Raw genomic sequence first — 12,182 nt, forward strand, 5'->3', positions numbered from 1 at the left:
TAAGAAAAATAATAATTTTCTCAAGAATAAAATTTAAATTTAAATTTAAATTTTATCTGAAATGTTTATATATTTAACTCAAAATTAAGATTAAATATATCATTTTTCTAAATCTCTATATATAAATTCAAGAGTGGTCTATATTATCAAAAATAAATTATTATTTTATAATTCACAATTCTAATATTATAAAGAAGAAAAAATTTATATTTCATGATAGTAAATTAAAAATACAAGTATTTTTGTAAAGAAAATATTTGAAAAGAGATTTATATCAAATGAAAAGATAATGAGTATACAGTAATCTCAGTCTCAAGGCGGCCTTGGGCCTGCAGACAATCAATACATGGTCCGATTACTTTTTTAAAGCGTATTATAGAACTCCCACTTTAATAAGAGAGAGAAGTTTATTCTACATGGTAGGATTCATAATTCACAATTAGAAGTAAATTTTAGAAACAATAAAATAGTTCAGATTTTTTAAAAGAAAAAAAAAGTTTTAATTGCAGTTTTGGTCTCTCTATTTTAGCTGAATCGCAAAAGTAGTCATCATTTTATTTGTTTTCAATTTTGGTCCTCCAAACAAAATTTTGGTCCCAATAAAATTTCATTTTTTTGCGTTTATTTAAGTCACATTGTGCCTCAAGATCTCGTGGTGCAACATTTGTACCTGAAATCTATGATTATAAATAGTGTTGTTTGACTTAAAAAAATAAATTTTCATTAGATTTTGGATCAAAATTCTGTTTGGAGATTAAAACTAGAAAGAAATAAAATAGAAGGATTACTTTTACAATTCAGCTAAAATAGGAAGACCAAAAAAGCAATTAAGTTAAAAAAGAAAGAAGAAGAAAATTAGATCACATTTTTAATATCATTGATTGTTATTTATAAGTTTTTTTTTCTTTTGCCTTGTTTGATATTATTTATAAGTTTTTATTTACAATTTAAATAAAAATTATTATTTTTAGTTTTTATTATTTTTTATTAAACTCAAATTTTAATATTAAAATAATATATGTAGAAGATTTGAGACGCTTAATTTAGGTAGTTCAATTAAATTGAAAAGCATTAGAGGTGTTTCTTTAAAAGGTTTAAGATTCCCGTTATCACAATCGCATGATAAAAAATTGGTAAGGAGGAAGGACCACTGATAAAGCAGGTGATTAGTAAGAATGAGAAGACCTTAAAAGGAGTTACTGGTTATGATAAGGAATTAATTAATTTGAAAAAGAAAAAACCAAATAAAACAAAAATCTTTGTCCTTAGAGGTGCCATGTTTATATTTAGGTAGATGAGCTGTCAGCAATCGAGCGTCTAAAGAAGAAAGACTGTACACATTCTCGTCGTCGGGTTCCCAGCTTTGTTGCAATATTTACGTGACGGTGACATTTGAAATTGACAACTTCTATGCACCACGGGACCCACATCACATGGCTCTACTAATACAGGAATCAAACCTATGGGCGTCTAGGACCCACTTTCATTAGGAGAGACTATACTTCTTTGTCCTTTATACTTTTTTAAAAAACTATATCTTATTTTAACACTTTTTTTTAACATCAATTTCAACACCTTATATCAAGGGCTACAAAATCCAAACTAGTCCAACAATTCGTCATGACATGTAAGTTTTGAGTTGGGTTTTATCTTCTATATAAAAAGAAAATTACAGTAAATTATTTTACTATTAATTTTATCTCTGATAATAAATTATTATTATTATTATTATTTAGGAGAGGTGAATATTTAAATACGAGGCTAGTGATATGTTTAAACACTGCTTGACTTTAACAAACACAGGTAATAACAATAGTTCCACATGTCATTTAATGACGTTTGTACAAATAGTCTATATTTCCTTAATAAAACTTGTAATGTTTTTTTATCGTCGTAATTTGACCTGTATTTCATTAGATTTAATTAATCAAATTCAATCTAATATATTGTTTGTCCACTCCTAGTCTCCTACTATATATAGTGAATAATATTTATACAATTTTTTTTTGTTTAAATTTTTCTCTTATTATAATAATTATAAAAAAATATTTCATTGACAAGGATATATGTTTATATCATTTAACATTTAAAATAATTCATTAATTATTAAAATATATAATTAACCAATTATATTCATTAACCACTAAATATTAGTCACTTATTTATCATAATTATAACAAATAGAGTATATTTATTATAAAAAATCTAAAGAAATAAAAAATTTATACTACTAAAACAGTTATATATATATATATATATATATAACTAAAAAAACAGATATATATATATATATATATATATATATATATATATATAGATTTAATACGACGCGACGTGATCTATATTAAATGACATAAAGTGATACACAAATTAATAGGATTTGATGGGTGGGATTCAATTGAAATACAAACATGAAGGGGAAAAGAAGCAAACCAATTGTATCGGTTTGAATTGATTCATCGCCTGCAAATATCAAATATCAAATCAATTAATTTTGTGAAAATATTTCTATTTTTTATTTTAAAATATGTATTTATTGTGATTTGTTAATGAAAAGAAAAAAAATTATAATTGGGATGAAAAGAAGATGAAATAGCAGTTAGAAACAATACATTATTAGAAATTATGAAAATGAGTATTTTTTTTCATTTTTATTGTTTATTAAACGTAAATAATGGTATACTTTAATAATATCTTTTTTTATTAATAAATATAATTATTATAAAATTTAGAAAAATAAGGCAATAATATATTTGGGGTTGTTTAAGTTTTACTCAATTATCAGTTAAAGTTTTAGAATTTTTCTCCAACTTCTTCTCTTATGTTACATTTTATTTACAATTTTAATCCTTAAATCTCAAAATATGTGCGAGTTGATCATTTTTTTAAATTGTTTTATCTCTATTAATAAAAACCATATGGTTATTAAAATGGTGATGTGTCATCACAATGCTAAGGTAGCAAATCTAAATCATTCATTAACATGAGAAAAAAATAACTTAAAATATCTAAAGGGTAATTGAATTTTACTTAAAGGACAACATGGATATTTTTGACTAAAAATTGAAATTAAAACTTAAAATGGTCGGTATTCTTTATCATCGTGCTCATCAATTCATAAATAAAAAAAAAATAAAAAAAAACTTCATCTATGTCAAACCCAAAATAAACCCAAAAAGTGTATTCATAATAAACACAAGTATAAATCCCACGAATACCTACTTGAACAAATACCCCGTTAATACCCATTTTCACTTCATCAATAAAATTCCATTATTTCTTTCAATTTCACCTCATCTTCGAATCTTATTTTAGATTTTAATTTTTATTAGATTAGAAGTATTCAAGCACCAACAAATGAAAGATCTTATTTTAGATTAGAAGTATTCACGCACCAACAAATTAAAGATTAAGTTTTTGGTTTTGTTTGAGAAATAAGATGGTAAAGAAAGTAGACTAAGTTGTGGGGGTATGGGTATGAAGAAAATAAAGTTTCTGTCAGTTTAACTTATAATTTTAATTTTAAGACATAATTGATATGCGATTCTTTAAGTTTAATTTAATTTTTATTAAAGTTTTTTAAATTATATTTTATTCATTAGTTAATGATTTGATTTGCAATCTCAATACTATTATGACATGTCGCCATCTTAATTGTCACAAGATATTTTTTTAACGGAGTTAAAGAAAAATCCAAAATAACGATCACAGTTTATATATTTTAAGATTTAAAAGCTAATGTTGGAAATGAAATTGAAATGTAACATTAAGGATAAGTCAACAAAAAAAATTTAAATAACTTAAGTTATAATTGAGTTAAATTTAAATAATTGCATATTTTTGCCTAAGAATAAATATTTTGGAGTGAATAAATAAATTTGTCGTTTAAATTGTAATTGTCAATCAAATTAATTTAAAATTTTTTAAATTAGCAAATATGTTCATAAAATTATAAAATAACAATTAAAATAGTTTATATTTAAACTTTTATCATCAGATATTATCATATGACATATTAATTGAATATTTAACCTATTCACGTTGACATCATATCAATGTCATCACAATGTGACTAAATTTCTTATGAAATTTAAAGTTTTCATAAATTAATTTGTACATAATTAGTTCATGTGTATAATATAATTACTCACAAATTTATCTTTTTAAGATAATAAAATTTCATGGTAAATTTGTTTGTAAGACGACGACATTGATCTCAGATCATAGATAAAACTACATATTCAATTACAAGACACATCAAAATATCTAACGATAAAAATTTATATATAAACTATTTTAATTAATATTTTATAATTTTAATAATATATTTATAAATTTACAAAATTCAAAATTAATTTAAACGATGTTTATAATTTTAGGGAGGAATTTGCATGTTCAGTCAAATATTTTCATAAAGAAAGGTGTATATAAGTTTCTGTTGGTTGTGACTTGTGAGCTCATAGGGCAACCTTCAAATTGACACACTCACTTATTTATGGGCCTTTTAACCACCTTTTTTTATCCTTGTTGAGAAAGTGATTATGTGAAACTTTCGAAGGTCACCAGCTATTTTTTTAACGTGATTTTCATCTTCCTTTGTCTTTTGACTTATGTCCCTAGACAGTAAAAACTAATAGAACAACCTACTATACCATGTAATTTTAGAGGGTCTCCAATTATGGTTCGAAAGTATCGTTGGATAATGAAGATTTTGAAGGGAAAAATTGGCACACGTAGTTTATGGAAATAATGAAGTGTGTTTGTGGAAAAAGGTGCAGTAACTACGCAGTCGTGCTCATGAGGAAGGACCACATGGACTGAGTAATGGACCAGACCCATGACCGTACACGTGTACAATGAATGGGGTATGAAGAAACAGAACACGTACTCAAACGCACGATCACAAAAAGTTAAGTTCAGAAAATCAGAGAGAGAAATTAAAAAGGGTGCCATGTGCGACCCTGCTCTGCTGCATTTGCAATGCAAGCTATTCAAGTAAGCTTATTATGCCAAACCCGTACACCCACAACAAATGTTGTTTTCTTTTCTTTTTAGGTACATTTATTTTCCTTTTTACTATACAAACTAACTATAAACTTATATAATATTAAATTTTAATTTTCAATGGGACGATTATTGTAATATATTGATATTTATTAATTAAATTAATTTTTAAAGATATTATAATTTAATATAATAGAAAAAGTAAATTTTTTGAGAAAAATAATAGAAATGTATTTTAAATAAGAAATATTTTAAATGATTTTATATTTTATTAGAGTTGAAATTTTTAAATAATCTATAAATTATTTTACTATTTTTCCTTCCTTTCAAGTTTCAAATCGTAAGAGTAGTAAAAATGAGTGTCGTGGAAAATTTATTTCCATTTTTCCTTCCTTCCAAATCCCAAATTGTAAGAAGAGTAAAAACGGGTCTAGTGAGAATTTTTCTTCCATTTTTTTTTTCATAAAATTGAGCCATCAACACATCTTTTTTAAATATTTTATCTCATCTCCTCCACTTCAAATTGCATCAAGTAAAGGAACGTTTAAAAAATATAAATAAATAATTTTTTTATGATAAAGAAGAAAGGCAATTTGCTTTTCGAGCAAAAGCAAACAAAGCTGCTGACCGGTTGTTTGTGTGGTTGCTTTCTCTTCCATGAGTTTTTAACAATCATTACTTATTAATTATTAAAAATAAATAAATTTGTACTCAAAAGTTTTAGTGAATGATAAATCATTAAAAAAACTTAAATTTAGAATTTTATTAGACAATAATTAATCAGATTTTATATATTGATTTATTAAATTTTAACTTCTATTTTAGAGAAATGAAGAGCTAAAAACAGTAACTTATATTCAGTTTACTTTTTTTGAAGTAGCAAAACATTTTTCTAAAACAAATCAGTATAAAACTTTTTTATATTTGTGTCTCGATCACATCTTATCATGCGGATATTTATAAATATAGTAAAGTGTTAACATAATGTGATTTCATAGAACGAGTATGAAAAAGATTACCTTGAATATATTATATTTATTTTTAAATTTTAATTTAATTAATAAATATTAATGTTACAATATTGATTATTATATTTAAAATTTGAATTTATTACTTTATATGTATGTGTATATTTCTAATAATTTTATCTCGTCTACATATAAATTATCTAGTCTGTATATAAAAGAAAATTAATTTCCTTCTATTATATTAAAGTATTATACATCGAAGCATTTCAAAAAAATAATTAGTATTGATGACTAAAGAAATCAACTTTTTATTTAAACGAGTAAAATTAAAAATTGAATTAGTATTGATGACTAAAGAACTTTTTATTTATATATGTTATCGGTGTAAAAAAATTTATATTATTTAAAAATTATAATTAGTTATATAAATAATTTTATAATATTTATAATAAAAATTAAATATTCTTAATAATTTAACATTTATAATTAATTAATAATGTAAAAAATCGTTTTATTAACTTTGTATATATAAATTAAATTTATTATTAATTTATCATGTGTATTAATGTTATGATATAAATGTTTCAGTGATTAGGTAATCGTACATGTTTAATTTCTAAGTATTTAACGCGACATGATTTTACTAATTCAACCATAAATATAAACCTGCACCAAAGTTCGTTCTTGTTAGTTTTCATCAAGACTTGACGCCAAATGATTTTGTTGTTCTATTCCAGTTGGATGATTAGTTTCAGCATTTGGATCCCTACTTCTCTCCAAATAAGCTTCCACGCATTAACGCATTTAAAAATCGACCCCGTTCTATTAAAATTAAATAATTTAAATTTTATATTAATATTTTAAAATATATAATAAAAGGTTTAAATATAATTTTGTTTTATTTTATATTTTTAGTTTGATTTATTTTGGTATTTATTTTTTTAATAATGTATTTTAATTTTTGTCACAATCACAACAAAAATTATAACAACATTTAGTCATTAAAATCTCATTTAACAATTCTCAACATGTATTTAGTATCAAATTCTTTTAAAAAAAACATTCATTTGACCAAATCAAATATTTGTATTTGGAATTTTTTTTCTTTCGTATTTTATGATATATATAAATTCTTTGAAACGAATGATATTTTAATATGACTTTACTGTATGTTCACTCCATCTTTATTAAAATTGCACACTTAACTTTATCATTGATTCAATATTTAATCTTAATAGTTCAGATAATAGTTATACAATTATTTGATAAAGTTTGATGAAAATGACTAAAATATACCGCTTATAAAAGATATAAAATCAAAATAAATAAAAGAAAAGATAAATAACCATAACGAATATTTGATAATGTTGGCGAAAAACTCAATACTGCACAACCAATTTGATATGCTCAACTTAATAAACTTGATGAATTTACAAGATTCTCAATTATAGAACTCACACCCTTTTTTTAAATGTTTCTTGCTACACGAGGAAAATGAAAAGCAATCAATTTTTATTTAATATGATTGTGATTTGCATGTACACCAAATATCAATGTAGCTTCTCTTATATACTAATTAGTTATAGCTTATTAACCAAACTTTTTAACGACTAACAATTCATAACAATCCATAACTAACTCTTAGTATAGTTAGTTTTTACATTTAGTTTGAATTACATAACATTATACCCTCTTAATTCAAACTAACTAGACTACACATTTCTAATTTTTTTCTTAGTTCTTGAAACTTGCTTGTCTTCAAGGCTTTTGTTGAAATATCGACAAACGGATCTTCAGACCTGCAGTGTCCAATCATGAGTTTTCAATTGTTAACTTGATCTATTAAAAAAAATGAAATTTGATCACTATATGTTTGCTTCGTCTATGTGTAATTGTATGTCTAGCTAAATACATGGCATATTTGTTGTCAACTATGAGCTTCATCAATTGTTCTTCCTTCATCTTCAATTCTTCCATCAACATATCAAGCCATTGAGCCTAACTTGCTCCATAAGCAACTGAGATGTATTCAACCTCACAACTTGACAATGCAACAACATTTTGCTTTTTTGAAACCCCTGATATTAGAGCTTTACATAGCATAAAAATGCAACATGAGATACTTTTTCTATTATCAACATCACTACTCCAATCATAGTTAATGTCACCTATCAACCTTACGTTTGCCTCTTGGAAACAAAACTACAAACTCAATTATCCCCTTGACATATATAACCACCCACTTAGTTGCTATTAGGTGTGATATTTTAGGTTCTTCTATAAATCTACTTATAATTTCATTACTATAGGAGATATCAAGTCTTGAGTTGCATAAGTACCTCAATAAGCCTATCAATTGCCAGTATAATGTTGCATGTATTGTTGGTTCTTCGTTGATTCTTTTGAGCTTGAATCTCTTAAGTTCATCAGTTGCATAATTGTTTTGATGGAGAAACATATCGTGTTTTGTTGTTACAAGATATATTCTTAAGAAAGATGAAATATTTCTTAGATATGCTGTTTCAAACTTGCTCATCTTATTCTGCTTGAATTTGTCGATTTCAAGCTCATTGTAACCTGTCACAAGTAAATCATTTACATAAAAGCATATCAAAATATTTCCAAAGGTATTAGACTCATTTACATAGACACCATGTTCAGTCTTATTGTTTCAATTCTTAAAACAAGAGCATAACTCTCATTAAATATATAATATTGACTATTGCAATATTCCTTTTGCAACCAACCTAGCATGATATTATGCTACTTGACCATTTGACTTCATCTTGATTTTGAACACCCATTTCACTTTAATGTATTTTTTCTTAATGGGTGAATTCACTAGCTCCGATGTATTATTTTTATGAATTAACCTTAATTATTCTTCCATAGTTTCTTTCCAATGAGTGCTTGCAAGTGCTTGATCCAATGCTACTTGTTTAACTTCAGCCATTAAGACAACTTGTCATAGTTTACCTTATTCATTTATGGATAAGTAAGGAAATACTTGATAATCATTTAGTATGTGAGGTTATAACATGTATCTATTTGATCTTCTTAACTTGACTTCGTTTATGCCTTTAAAGCTTTTCGTCAAGCTCACAAAACTAGTTTCTATGTTATGTCATATGGTTATAACATTTTGTGTCAAGATACCAGCATTCAGCACGATCTGGTTATGATTTTTTATTGGCCATTAACATCATATCATGAGAATCTGAACTACTATCATGAACAAATTGAGCCTTATGATTCTTATTTCTTGACATTTTGCTATTTTTGCACTCATTTGTAAAATGTCCCCATTTTTTATAATTGTAGCATTGAATTTTGTCTTTATTGATCTTCTTTTTGTTTTGACTGCAACATTCTTTCTTCTAGTCTTTCACATGATCAGACTAATCTTCTTTTTCATTGTTGCAATTCTTATTCTTGTAGTTCTTCCACTTGCCTTTACCTTTTCTTCTTCTTATAGTTATTGTTTCCCTCTTATTGTGAGCTTGAGAAAATAAAGCTTGTTCACCTTTTTTCTAGCCTTGTCGTCTTCTCATTCTTCGAGTATTAACTCATGTGCTTCAAGAGACCATTGCAGTGATTTTGACTTCATATTTGACAGATTATTAGATTTTTCAAGTTCAACTACTACATGATCAAACTTAGGTTTCAAAGGCCTCAACACCTTTTTTTAGTTTTTGTAACATCTTCCTCCAATGTAGGAACACCATTTCGAGCACATCTTGAAATATGAATATTAGCTTTATCTGAACCACCCATCAACATTTGTAAATTTGTTGGAAAATGTCCATTGCTCCCTTGACTTGTTGACACAACCATAGTCCATCTCGAACCGATCTCTTTATGCCAATTTGTTGGTGAAAATCTCTAATGCACAACGAATTTGATATACTTAGCATAATAAACTTGATGAATTTACAAGACTCTCTCTTATATAACTCACACAATCTCTTTGGATGTTTCTCGATACACAAATAAAATGATAAGCAATTAAATTTTATTGAATTTGATTGTGATTTACAAGTAAGTACATTGTTAGTGTAGATTCTCTTATATACTAGATAGTTGTAGCTTTTTCACTAACCTTCTAACTATCGATAATTCATAACAACTCATAATTAACTCTTAGTATAATTAACTTTTATATTTAATTTGAATTACATTGCATTGAATAAAATATAAATGACATATATTATATTTAAACCAAATTAAAATTAAAGTTTATAATTTTTGGACCATATCACCAAGATCCTTAGTTAAATGCATCAAATTGTGACAGTAAGAAATCCAATTTCCATTATTTGACTCATAATTATACAGATATATATCTAGTAAGACTAACGTCATTGAAGTATAAATTTTAATATAAAATATAATACACATTCAATACTTGAATATTTTATAAAAAATAAAACTTGACTCCTTTTAAGAGCACTATGGTTTAGAAACCTTTAAATTAAAATAAGTGTAAAAGAATGACCTCGATACAATTATGATTCATATGCGTTCGAGTCCTGCTAGGCTATTGAAAAACGAACAACTCCATGTTGGAAGATTGCACCCGCAATATGTGTAAATATTTTCTTTTCAGACATTATCATCCCTTTTTTTTTTAACTCAAGGGTTTTTAGTGAAATAGGTCTTATATAAATTAGTTAATAGCAGTAAGTTTATCTGTGGCCTTTGCTTTAATCAAAACCGATGTCAAAAACGAAAAACACAAAAATTTGATTAAAGAGAGCATTTCCTAAAAAGTTGCGCCGCGTGATTGGATTTGCTTCGTAGTAATATGGGGTGGATCCTCTTAAGTGTGATTTGCACGTAAACTCGTGTAATTTACACATGAAAGTTTATACAGCATAGAGTAATGTATGATCTTTTATAATTGAAATAAAAATTTATATATTTTTTTCATTCTCTTTCAATAATAAGAGATTATATATTATTTTTTGTGTAAATTATATATGAAAGAATCAATTTCCCAAATGTTATTAGCACGGGATGGAAGCCATAAATACTGATGATCGATACGGATAATTTGAATTGAATAGATTATATATGAGATAAATATATTTTTAGTGTATTATAATTATTATATAAACTATTGATAGGACAAATATTTTTTTCGAGTCAATTAATTTAAAGATTACATTTGACAAAGAATTAGATAAAAGAGAATTAATTAATAATGTATCTTACTAACATATCTTTTAGATTAAATTTATAAGAAGTTATATTAATTATAATTGATAGTATAAAGTATATAAAAAAAATATTAAAACATACAAAAAGATATACAAAACAATTATTAGAGTCCGATATGTGCATGAAATGATAGAAACACAATATGATATAAAACTTGATAAGGATAAAATATAATAGTGACAAAATAAACATTATGATATTAAGTATTTTATATACACGTGATAACCAACATATAACAACATTTTATTTTGTTATGTAATTGGTATACATCTCATCAATATAATATATATTATATTTAAATTAATTTATTATATTTTAAATATTATAAATTAAAAAATACTAAAAAAAATTAAATAAGTAATAAAATAATATTAAATTTAAAACTATCCATTGACACTATAAATAAATAGTTTAATTAAAAAAATCATGAGTAATTAAATAATTCTATTTTATTTATTAGAATATAAATAAAGATATGATATTTATCATATGCAAATTATAGAAATACCCTTGTAAAAAAATTATATTTATTTTAAATTTTCAATTAATTTTTATATATGTATAATTTTGAATGCTAACTTATTAAATTATATAAAAGACAAAACTATCCTTGCGATAAAATAATAAATATTTTTAAAGTTAATTATTAATATTTCATTTTTACGTTTAAGATCAAATTCTATTAATTATTTTTATATTTTCATTTTTATATTCTTTATTATATTTTATAAATTGTTTTGATACTTATTTTTTAGTATATTTCAATTTTACATTTTAAATGATATTTATAAAGGTAATTGAGTAAATTAGTGTTCTTGTCATATTCTAGTGTAACCCAACTCATATTCAAGATATAAATTTCAACTAGAGAGACAATATATGATAAAACTTTGGATTAATTTATCATATTTTGTTGGTTCATCAAACACTGAATTCAGATATAATATAATAACTTATTATTTTCATGTCTATCAAATGGACTATAAGGAA

This window comes from Cicer arietinum, chromosome 6 (assembly GCF_000331145.2).
Source record: "Cicer arietinum cultivar CDC Frontier isolate Library 1 chromosome 6, Cicar.CDCFrontier_v2.0, whole genome shotgun sequence".
Lineage (NCBI taxonomy): Eukaryota > Viridiplantae > Streptophyta > Magnoliopsida > Fabales > Fabaceae > Cicer > Cicer arietinum.